This window comes from Onychostruthus taczanowskii, unplaced genomic scaffold, assembly GCF_017590055.1.
Source record: "Onychostruthus taczanowskii isolate IOZ18803 unplaced genomic scaffold, ASM1759005v1 scaffold5, whole genome shotgun sequence".
In the NCBI taxonomy this organism is placed as follows: Eukaryota; Metazoa; Chordata; class Aves; order Passeriformes; family Passeridae; genus Onychostruthus; species Onychostruthus taczanowskii.
In genome coordinates this window covers 15,106,973-15,119,113 of record NW_024502568.1, presented here as the reverse complement: position 1 = coordinate 15,119,113, position 12,141 = coordinate 15,106,973, and the positions used below count along the sequence as shown (strand labels likewise).

At 40.5% G+C, this 12,141-nt stretch overlaps 1 protein-coding gene across 7 annotated transcripts in view; it reads right to left on the bottom strand.

Annotated features, from left to right (window-relative positions):
- TACC2 (transforming acidic coiled-coil containing protein 2) overlaps positions 1-11,755 on the bottom strand; it is a 130,179-nt gene extending 118,424 nt beyond the window's left edge. For 5 of the 7 annotated variants that reach the window (XM_041415628.1, XM_041415632.1, XM_041415633.1 and 2 more), the window contains exons 1-2: positions 11,636-11,755; positions 2,002-2,133 (exon numbers count right to left, since the gene is read on the bottom strand). The gene's annotated coding sequence lies outside the window, so the exon portion shown is untranslated. Of the gene's footprint in view, positions 1-25; positions 188-2,001; positions 2,134-5,379; positions 5,476-11,635 lie in introns of those variants that run through there. The other 2 variants (XM_041415629.1, XM_041415630.1) reach the window with 2 other exon arrangements.
- Between the last annotated feature and the right edge of the window lie 386 nt (positions 11,756-12,141).

Here is a 12,141-nt window from a genome sequence, read left to right as displayed (position 1 = left end):
AAGAGGATGTTTAACGTGCACTTACATTCCACGATTTATCTGGACGCTTTTAGAGCGTGTCTTCAAACCATTCCTTCCATCTTCACCTCACCAGTTTCCACCTGATTTTCCTCCTACTTCTCCTCAGACTCATGAAATGTAGGCTTTCTCTGCGGGACCCACCTTCATAACCTGCTCAACAACCAACTTGCCTCCACCCCAGGCGAGAAAGAAAACAAGTTACACCTCCTCAGCCCGGCCTCCCCCTGCTCCTGCCAGGCTGCCGAGGCTCTCTGCCTGCCAGAAATCCATTTTTTTTTTACAAAAGCAACCCCAGAGAACATCAATTTTGGGTCAAACATATTTCACTTCTACCGTTTCTTGGCATGTGGTATAAGCAGTGCTTCTTGCAAAAATGGTTCAGTGAAACTGTGTCAATAACACACTGAAGTTATGCATGTGTTGTTTTCAAGGGAAAATTAGTATTGGGGGGAGGGGGGGGGGAATCTATTCTGCATTTTGTGTCCAGGTTTGTTTATGTGCTTAAGCTCGTCTTTCATTTTCTTGTATTACCCTTGAAAGCTGTCAGAAATACCTGCTAGCAAATCTTGATGTGCCTGTTCAGGTTATGGTGAAATCATTTCCCATTTAATCATCCTGAAGGGTGGAGACGTGACAAAAACCCTTTGAAATGTGATGTTGCAAGAAGTACTGGTTTATGGGCAAGCTAATTGTTATTATTACCTCTGATTGTCCATTCCAGCAATGCTTCCACAAAACAAAAAATGCTTCCACAAAGGGGTGCTCAGAAACACAGCTGGTAACCAAAGACAAGAGTATTTTTCATTAGTGGCAACTCCAAGGGATTAACGAGTTTCTGTAAACACCAGTGGTGCTTTTTGGGGCCACAAACCAAAGGAATGGTGCACTGAGGGTTTATTGCACCTCGAAGAGTGTGAGGCAGCATTGCTGAATCCAGCATGGAGACATCATACCTGACGTGGCTAAAAGGCAGGATTTCACAGGGCAGCAATATGTTGTCTTGAGACTTTTGTTCCACAAAATCTTGGTCTATCAACTCCTTGGAAACATAGAGCTTCTCAGGAGCTGGAATGCACAGTTGCAAGATCAAGGGCTACATGAATAGCCCTGCCTTTTAAATCTTTATTTTTTAATGAAGTTGGTGATCCAGCTTTCTCTGGTCTCCCCAGCCCAGATCAGAATCCAGTAAATCTGAAGTTCATAAATTCAAAATTTTAGTGTGTTCTGTCTTAAAACCAAAGAGGGGGGCATTGCACAATTGATTGTCTTATAGAGAACAAATTATGCAATGTTTTTTGTTTAAGCTCTCTGCCATGAATTTAAGAGCAGAGATCCTGTGGGAGCTCAGGAAAACACAAGCCTGGTAATACATCCTCACTTCTGCTACTGCATTATTTCCTCATCACAACAAACTGAACTCACATTTGGGGCTATTCCATGTCTAAGCTAAGGCCAGAAAATGCCACAAAGTGAAAGTGAAGAAGCTGCCTTGCAAAACAATTGTCTGGCAGAAACTTTGGGGAAAAACAACTTTCAGTAATCTGTAGATGATGATTTCTGATTGTGTGTTTTTATCAACATACATGCAAAGCAGAATCCCTCTCTTTGGGTAAATTGTGTAAGGTTTGCAAAGCCTCACAGGCAAATCCTGCACTGGTGCCAGAACTGTGAGCCCTGGAAATGAGGGCAGTGACACCAACAAAGCCCACCTGTGAGCCTGAAAAAGCCCTGACTGACAGCACTGGCACTGTAGCTTTGGGTCAGTTTCCTGACCCACTCTCATGTCTAAATTAGATTCACTAATTCACTTCTATCCCAGTTATCCCAAGCAGCCCTTCTTCACTGCAAGCTGTTCCCACCTTTGCTGATCTTCTGCTCTGTTCCAGTCTGAAGTGTAACCACCAGCTCTGAGAGAATTCCACATGCTCTGAAGTCTCTATTTATTCTCTTTGATTTTATGATGGAGGAAGAAGTACTCACATTGGGCTGCTTTACTGTTGTTGGCTGGAATTTCCCCTGTGGTTCCTCATCCACTCTTCATGCTCATCCAGGGAGAGATTGTCTTTTCTTGATCAAAACAGGATTTAACCCAGGAGGACTGGAAGACTCAAACTAGGGGAGAAACAGCTCAGACTTAAAGGTATGCTATGTAGTGGGTTAATAAATTATTATTTCAGTAAGATCCAAATAATTTGTCATGAGTCATCAAATTTAATCCCAGTATATACAGTATTGGGTGCACTTACCAACCACACACTACACATATATGTTATTTTCTTGTATATTGAAGATATGCTACCTTAGGTATTTGTAGAAGACAATTCAGTGTGAGATCATTTTACTTTATGGTACAAATACTGCCAATTTAAGACAAAATGTTTTATGTTCCTTACTTTCACATGATTGATGCTACATATAAAACATTGCAAAGTTCTGCTGAAGCACTGAGCATACTATTACACACCAGCTGTTCCCTTAGGCAAGAGAAGAAAGGGGAGGTGTTCACAATTTTACTCTTCTCCAATCTTGATGTAATAGTGCAAAACCATTCTCAATTACTTCATATTCCAACAATATGACAGAGATCTGCAAGAACAACTGACCTACATCACTCTTTTGTCTTTTGCTTTCTCACAAATTCTAGAAGAGCAAATACCAAGATCTGGGGGGGAAACCATAGCCCACCGTGAGAATTAATAAACAAGTAATGATTTTCAAGTGCACAACTTGATGGGAGGACGTTGCTTGGTAACATCAGCAGCTGGATCTGCTGCAAAGCCGTGATGTCGCTTGGCAACGGAAAGCTGAGCTGGATTTTTGTGAGAGTTGTGAAATTGTACTTTGGTGCCCTTCCCCCAAGAAAACCAGAAACTGCCTATGGAGATCACATCACTGAGCCCATGTAGGACTGAGATTCAGAGGATAGCAGAGGATGTAACCCAGCCTTGGCTGATGTACAAGTGTGAAAGAAAACAAGCAGAGGCGCTGAATACTTCCCACTGAGACACAAAAAACATGTTTTAAAAAACAGGTTATGAAAGTTAAAAATTATTCTTCCCATTTCTGGCTAGTTTTCAATCAGGATGATAACCTGGCCTGGAAAAATCCAATTGGTGACGTACTTCCATTGCTTCTAATCAGCCCCATGTAGCACTTCAGGGCACTCCTGCATCCTTCAGATGTTTATGTTTTATGGCACAAAAGTGCAGAAGAAGACACATATTTCTTTGGAGATTAATGGATTTGCCCAAGGTTAAAAAGCTCACCAAGTGGCAGAACTAGGATGTCAGCACTGGCTCCCTCAGCATGCTGCAGTTACCAGACTCTGCTGGAATTTCAGTTAATGTTATTGGAACCTCCATCAGGAGGTGCCCTTCCTAAGGAAACATGGGGGTGCTAAATAATTTTGGTTTACTTCCTACCTAGTAATATTTTCCCAGCTGAAAAAAGAAAGTCTATCATTTCAGCTCTTATAAGAACGTCTGCTGGAATTTCAGTTAATGTTATTGGAACCTCCATCAGGAGGTGCCCTTCCTAAGGAAACATGGGGGTGCTAAATAATTTTGGTTTACTTCCTAACTAGTAATATTTTCCCAGCTGAAAAAGAAATCATTTCAGCTCTTATAAGAACTTTCCTAATACTATATAGTTTCAAGCAATAATAAATAAAAGTGATTATGGCAATCTTAAGTGTGATTCTGTTGTATTCTACTTATCCCCTAACTGCCTCTCTGGAAGACATGGGTCTCAGATAACTTTGTGTTTTATCTGCTTGTCCCATGAGGATATCATGGCCACCTCAGGGTGCCTGAAATGGTGCTCAGTGCCTACATCTGTGAATCTCAATAATCTTTCCCTTGTGCATTGAGCATTAAATGTTTTCAGGTCACGTACATCCCCTTCTGCTGCACTGGTTGCAGATGTCAAAAGTACTGCATGGGGCTTAGTCCTTAAAGTGATGCCAAAAGTTTTTCATAAAATATATATGATCCAAATAAGAATATCCAAGTATTGGAACATTTCTCTTTCCAAACCACATTTATACCAGCAGTTTTTCACCAGATTCCATATGCAGCACTTCAGACAGTGGGGAGGCTGTGGAGTCAGACAAAACACAGCTCTGTGCACTCTCTCTCCATGCCCACATGCACATTCCAGTATGGAGAGCTGGACACAAATTCACAGCTGGACACAAATTGCTATTTAAGTTCTGAACACCACCACCAGCTAATAGGGCTTGGGAGCTATAGGGGAGGCTGACCTACATAGCTCACCTGGTCAACCTGTGCCTATCATTGTGCAGGACTGACTGCAAGATGTTTCCTTATTATTACTCTGGCCTTTTATAAACAGCTAATTATGGTTTATCAACAATATCTCCCCAACACTTGTATTATGAGACACATATGACTGTATAAGTCAGGTCCATAACCAACCTGACAAAGTTTACATGTGTTTTCACACTCTAAATGCAAGCAGTCATTCAGTCAAAGTGAGGTATTGCTGTTCCTAAATCTCCCAGCTGAGGCAGGAAGAACAGGCCCTCTGACCTGGGGCAGAATTCTGGAAGTAGCAGTAGAAGGTCTGATATGAGGGGAGGATTTTTAGAACCTGCTCCCTGCTCCTTAGAGTTGGTCTGCCTGCTCTGGTGTCCAGTCTCAGCACTGGAATGGTGGGGCATGACTCAGAGAGACAAAAATCCATGTTATGTGAGGCAGAGGAAGAAACAAGGTGGGGATCAGTTGGCTTAACATGTCTAGAGGCACATGTAGGGCCTGGGAAGAATGCGTCACAGGACGAATTATTTCTTTCACAGAATCACAGAATTTCTGGGTTGGAAGAGACCTTCAAGATCATCGAGTCCAGCCCAGCCCCAACACCTCAACTAAACCCTGGCCCCCAGTGCCACATCCAGGCTTTGTTAAACACACCCAGGGATGGTGACTGCACCACCTCCCCGGGCAGCCATTCCAGAACTTTATCACCCTTGCTGTGAAAAACTTTTTCCTAATATCCAACCTGTATTTCCCTTGAGGCGGTGGGCTCTGGTTGTGTCAGTGCTGCTGCAGACAGAGCCCAGCCCCAGCTGAGCACAGGCACCTTTCAGGAGCTGTGCAGAGTGAGGAGGGCACCCCTGAGTCTCCTTTTCTCCAGGTGAGCACCCCCAGCTCCCTCAATGCTTCCTCACAGGACTTGTGTTCCAAGCCCCTTCTTGCTTAGAGTCTCCTTTTCTCCAGGCTGAGCACCCCCAGCTCCTTCAGTGGTTCCTCATGGGACTTGTGTTCCAAGCCCCTTCTTGCCTCTTTTCAGGTCCTTCCTCCTTCAAATTATTTTTCTTGCTTTCCCTTCTGAGTTTACCTGTTTCTTCTGTCCATGCATTCCCTTTTTTCTCCAAGAGACTCAGTGGAAATACAAGGCAGAGCAGAGTTGCCACAGGCACTGGTTTTCTGAGAGCTGGTGGGAAGGCAGGGAAGAGGCAGATCAGGGGAAGGGGTTCTTTCCTGCTTCTTCTGCTTTAGCTGTGGGGTCTGAACCAGCTGCCAGCAACTGTCTCTCCCTAACTGCGGATGGCAGCAGTATTTAATCTCCCACTTTCCTGGCCTGAGGTGTGTGTTGACATGTCAGGCTTGGCAGGTTGCAGCTGCTTTCTGGGCTTTGTGCTCACACACCCTCCATGCCCACACAAATATCCCAGGAGAGGAGAACTCTTCTCGGGCTCCTGGAAAGCCTCCAGCACTCAGAGACTCTCCTCAGGATGTTTATTTGTTTTCTTTCTGCTGACACAACACAGGTACATAGCCACCTACCACACAGTCCCACATATATACACATGTAAATATTACATATTCCATATATAAAATATATCTTATGCAGATTATATCCTTCATCCTCAGTTAGAGGCCATGTAGCCTGAGGCTGTTTTTAATAATTTCATGATAGCTGTTAGATCACTGAGTGAGCATAAATTAGATAAAAACTCAGCTATTGAATATTTTGCAGTTGTCAATACTCTTACTCCAGAAATGCTGTGTTTTGTCAGTAGTGAGAGCAGGCTGTGAAAATAAATCTCTCAGGAGAGCTGCACATCAAGACAACTTGTTAATGACTAGACAGGGGTTAGATTTCATAGTCTAGCCCAAGCAAGTGTATTAGGTTTTTGCAGGACTAACTCTGGGAACTGAGTCACTGACCTCTGAAATTGTAGTCAAGATAGTGCTCGTAAGTTGTTTACAAAGATTCCCGAGTTTGGATGAAAAAAATATTTACTTAGAAACTAAATTTGTTGAGCTACTTCAGTCTTCTGCACCTTGAAAAAGGTTGGATTACTTGTGTTGGATTACATTTAGTTGGATTACTTGTGCAAGCTCCTCACTGATTCGCAAAGCAGGAGAATGCTGCTGACATTTTAGAAAAGCAGAAATTGTGGCACAGAGGAGTTGAGTGATCAGGCTGTTAACATGTTGTGTAATCCTGGGCTAAGCAGGAAAATACAGCTGGTGTTCAGCCCTCAGAATAATGATACAGACTGAAGATGATTACTGGTTTGATTTGGCATGACTGCTCTAAAAGAAGAGATTATATTTTACAAGGAATATTCCCTGGATTATGGGTTTTTCTAAGTGTGATCTAACTCTGCACAAAAAGACTCCATCACATTTCAAGGCTAATCAGGACCAAAATGTTTCCTCAGGTTTATTTGTAAGGTCAGCCAAGAACAGTTTTGTGCAGAGTAACATCATCCATAAATAAAATAAAAAAAACCCAAAACAACAACCCAACAGTAAGGCTAAAATAATTTTATGTGTTTTTTTTCCAAAGGATAATAATTACGTACTAATAAGAATGCTTCCTTACAGACATTGCCATAGTTTCATACCTGTTACCATGTTAAAACTAAAGTAATGAAATAATATTTAAGCTGAATATAAATTATAAACCTCCTTTCCCCCTGATTCCTTTGATTCAACTAAGCAGAACTGCAAAACAAGACTGAGAGGAGTCAGTTGCAGCCAGGCTTCCATGTATTTATGATGACCTGGTGACAACAAATGGTGCCTGAACTGCATTATCCCCCTGCAGACCAGGTTTGATGTTTGCCTTTGTGGCAGTGGCTTTTTTAGAAGATGATCTAATGCTGTGCTGGTGGGAAGTGCTCCTGGTGATCCCTGGTGGTTGGTGGAGATAAAGTTACCTAAGCTGCTCACTGTTGTTACAGATGGCACAACTCTTCATCCTTCGTGACAGACCTAAACCTAATCAGCTTCACCTAATGACAGATTTAAACTCTTATAACTTATTGCCTTCTCCAGCTGGGTCTCCACTATTTATATGCATGTTCTCATTTTCCACTCATTCTCCACAATATCCAGTTTCAGAAGTTCACTCTTAATTTACAGGTGTATTTTTTCATTGGCATTTCATCATCATTAAGGAATATGCCAGTTGCAGGCTTTACAGTACCTTAACTCAATCTCAGTTTTGGTTTGGGGAGGGTTCCCTGGAGACCAAGCTCACAAAATAGTTGTAATATATAATTATGCACTACATTGGCACTTTTAAGCAGGGATTATAACCTTGAATATATAAAAATTCTACTTTAAATAGGAAACCATGACAGCGTGCAGGCAACTAAGTACCAGTCACCAGTACCAAAACATGGATATTGAACATATTTCAAGCCAGTGGAATGAGCACAAAATAAGGCCTGCAATTGTTTGTCCAGTTTAAAGCTCATGTGAATAAAGATTTAGGTTTCTTCTTGTACCCAAATGTGAGTCTTTCCCTCTTGTTTGAGAAAACTCTTAAAGATTACTTGGTGAACTCCTGTGCATCTAGAAATGAATAATATTCTTCTCTGGAAAGTGTGATAGAACATAGCCTAACTCTTCAAAACTCTTCATATGTAAGAACAGAACTTACACAAAATGATATTATGAGATTGTATATTAGTGGAAAAGGCTCAAGCATAATTTCTGAAACTCTTGAAATCTTTTTACCAGTAGAAATAGTTTAATAGAGCCATGACTGAAATCTTTGTTTTGGGCTGGTGAGTCTTCATGCAGGAACTAAATATTGCATGTAGGACAATTAAGAAATGTTAAGCCTTGTTTATTAGAATTCAAGAATATTTCCATGATAGTGGTCCTGCCACATTTCACCCTTTGGTGTGAGCACTGTGTGATTTAAGAGTCTACAAAAGAAACTGAAAAAAACCCCCCACTTTATGTAGACCATGAATTTAAACCTCCTGCCCCTTGCATCATGCAGAGATTTTCATATGGGTTCAATAAAAGTGTGCAATGCTCCAAAAGTGTGGCTAAAATCAGGTCTTTCTCATCAAGAAAGTGGTTAAGTATCATTTTCAGTTTACAGTTGCAAGTTGCATGGAAACTGTGAGTAACAGCAATGTAAAAAGTAGGCAGCACAGGAGATACTAATAATGTCTGTATTTTCAATAGTGTCAATATGCTGTAGATATAAAACACAGACACAGAAATACAGATCCCACTGCTGTCAGAACTGACAGCTTTGCATAATGCAGCACACACATCCCCCTGAAGTGCTGGAGAATAAAAACACACATTAAAATATGGGCAGATAAGGTCAAAACCTGCAGATTTATGAAGCTGTGCTGTGAAAACTGGGATTTTGATACTCATGAACAGCTTCTTTGTACTTTTTTCCCCCTTCCCTTACTGCAGCAGTTGTGTTTCTGCCTTCAACCAGGAGCTGCTCACAATGTCAATTTGTCAACATCAGAAATTGTTGGTGCTTCAGAATATCTAGAAGGATCCTCTCTGCCTTTTTTGGAGGGTTTGTGAAAATCTGACAGTAACCCCTCAGTGCACAGTGCTGTTTGGCTGACACTTCACAGAATCACAGAAAACAGAGCTGAGGAACAAACCCTTCCCTATTTTAGCATCTCCCCAAAAGAGGTAGTTTAAAAGTCTGCTGGAGGAAACACATTTTGGGAATGGGACAAAATGTTCTGAAATAATATTTACCAAAGGATTCCTTTGTCTCAGTTTGTCAACTCCTCAGATCTGTTCTGCAGAAACATCTATAGTGTTGGTTCACTGATAAAGTTTTCTGGTTTATTTCATTGTTTCTAGGGATATTATCTCATCATCCTGCTTTCTTACTCACAATTCTATTGGTCATGTTCCCTTCTAAAATATTCCTGTAGAAAAAATGACAGCTGTAGAAAATATGACAGCTGTTCATATCAAAACAAAAATATTAGCACCATATTAATCACAGTATGTTTTGGTAGCAGGAAAAAACTGTTTTCACCCAGTCAGGTTGCCGTGAACCAGCAAACCTTTTCTGATTACTTATACTCAGAAAAGCAGATTTCATCTAGGTAATAAAATAAATCATTCTTACCTTTGATTTATGCACAGACCCATTAAAGTCCTACAAAGCTCCCTGCAGCACACTACTGTTTATGCAAGAAGCAAATAAATATAAATATCTGAATCCATTTGCAGGGACTCAGAGCTGGCTGAAGCTTGGGTTTGACCAAGAAGAAAGAGGGCTGGCTGGATCTTATGCTTGCTGGGAAATCAGGGAAGTAAATGAGTCTGTCAAGTCCTAACTAGCATTTAATGACAAATTTAATTTGGCAAGAATATATAGTTCAGTATTTTGTCAAGCTTGCTGAGGCTTGTATATTCTGTATATGGATCTTGACCAACTGCTGTATTTTCATAGGATCCTGCATTAAAGAACTTCTAATGAAAACATACAAAACTTCAATCAAACTTTGTTTCACCATGTGATTTTTAGTACTTAGAAAAGGATTATGTCAAGAAAAATAAAAACTATAATCTCTGATGGCTCAACTCTTATCCTGGCTGTCAGCAGTGCAGCTCTTCAAACCATTAATTTCTGCAATTAAATGTGGAATCAATTAACTGCACTTAAGCCATTCATTTAGCATTAAGCCTAGATCACAGCAGTAGGGTAAAATGTTACTTTTTTCAGACTTGCTATGGACTTGACTGATAAAACCCCAATTATAATGTAACTTAGATCAGCTCAGATTGGCTTTTCCCCAGACTAGGTTGCTTCCCACAGATTGCTACAATGCTGGATGAAAACACTCGCTAGGACATTCATGCATGTGCAAAGTGCCCTCTGATCTCCTTAGGCCAGGACACCCAAGCCTGTCATTGTCACAGGACTCTGCCTTAGAGATGGGAAAATGGCTGGATGTGATGCAGATGCAGATGGAGATGTCAGGTTACTTAAAACTCAGCCTAAGATCATCCATCCGTAGGCCCAGCTGACTTATCTGGTCAACTACAAGCATTTTTCCTGTCCAAAATCCTTATAAAATAAGATTTATAGGTTCTATGTATTAGCATTTAACTGAAATTTGAATCTATAAGGAAAGCATTTTGACATGAAGGGATGGATTTTTTTTTTAACTCCTATATGTATATTGCAGGTTTTTAATTCATCTTTTGGGCTGTGTAAAGGGAAAAAAGTCTGCTCCTAGGTTGTTAGCAGCTTGATCTTGAACAGTTGAATCACGAAGACAAAATTCAAGCTATAAACACTCTATTTTTAAGGTAAGATCAGATTTTGTGGGAAATCCTGCTTTATAATACAGATAGAAGCATGCCTGCCATTGTCATCCTTTGCTTGTCAATAGAATCGTTAGTTTTGCCTGAAGATAAACCCATTTTTTAAGCTTGGAAAACAGTTTCCAAAAACATTATGATGTTTTCCAAAACATTATGATAATATAAACCCTGCTCAGTAATAAAATCCAGAAATAACTGAAGTGGCCGTGGACTGACACTTTGACAAAGGATTTCAGTATCATGTCATCCATGTTAAAAACAGTAACAATTAATTTTTTTCTAATCTTATTTTGACTTAATTGGTTCTCCTTAGTGGGTAAGACTGGAACTGACTTCAACTACCTGAAGATCTGTAAGTTTTGGGTCACCAGAGGCAATATTGTACCTACAACTTCTCAGTGTTGTGTTTTACAGCCTGAAACAAACTTTGCTATGCATGAAAGACAAAACATCATAGACAGTTCCCACTTAAGAACATCATCAAACATCTGCATAATCTGTCTAGTGAGCAGCCAGCTCATTTATCCCTGAAATTCTGCATGAGAAACACACATTCTTGTTGTTACATGGCAACTTCAAAACAACAAGCAATCCTTTCTGACACAAACCCTTAGAACTGTTTCTGCAAAAAAGAACAAGTGGAAGAGAGCCACATTTAACAACTCCAGCATTTGCAAATAGTTATGACAGTCTGTAATGTTGTAACTTGTTTTTAAAACAGCTATTTTAGGACATGCACATTTAATGATCAGTCTCTTGGTCTTATAGAGATACTGACTAAACAAGACATCATCCTGTAGACATACTATATAGGGTATGGGATTGTAAAACAAGTTATACAAGAGATCATGAAACTATAGAACCTCAAAGGAGACACTCTTTTTTTTCTGGTACAGAGAAAAAAAAATTCTTTTACTTGTCAGACACTCCCTTTGCCTTTTTGTAATGTCTAAAACATAATTAGTAAACTGTTTTGAGTCTAGACATTTTTAAATTTAAAGAACTAATAAAAAATTACTTACCCAATTTTCCTCTAGACTAAAAATGAAAATGCACCACTCTGTCCCTGATTTTTATAACCTTCTGCACTCCTTCCCTCCTGGCTGGTGTGTGGATCCCCTTTCTCCCTGGATCACATGAAAGTGTTCTATTAATGTGAATTGGCTGATGTTTGAGAACACTATGCTGGAGAGCTATGAAGTGTAAGGAATCTGACCCAGGGAGCTGTGGGGCTATGACACATCAGTTCTTCACAGGAATTCTCAGTTGCTGGATGGGAATGACAAGGGACAGGTCCTGTGCACTGGGTGCAGCACGTTGGCACTGTGTTGTTGTTGTTGAGATATGGATTTTTTAATGCAGGGAGAGAAGTTCCATGTTAAACCAATGTAACTGGGATTCTACCCTCTGGCTTTTTACTCCAGGACTGTAACCTCCAAGTATCAGGCTGTCCCTTTCCCCTGACCTCGCAAGCAAAGGTTGGGAAAATGGATCAATTCTAGCACGTGACAAATGTAAATAACAACAG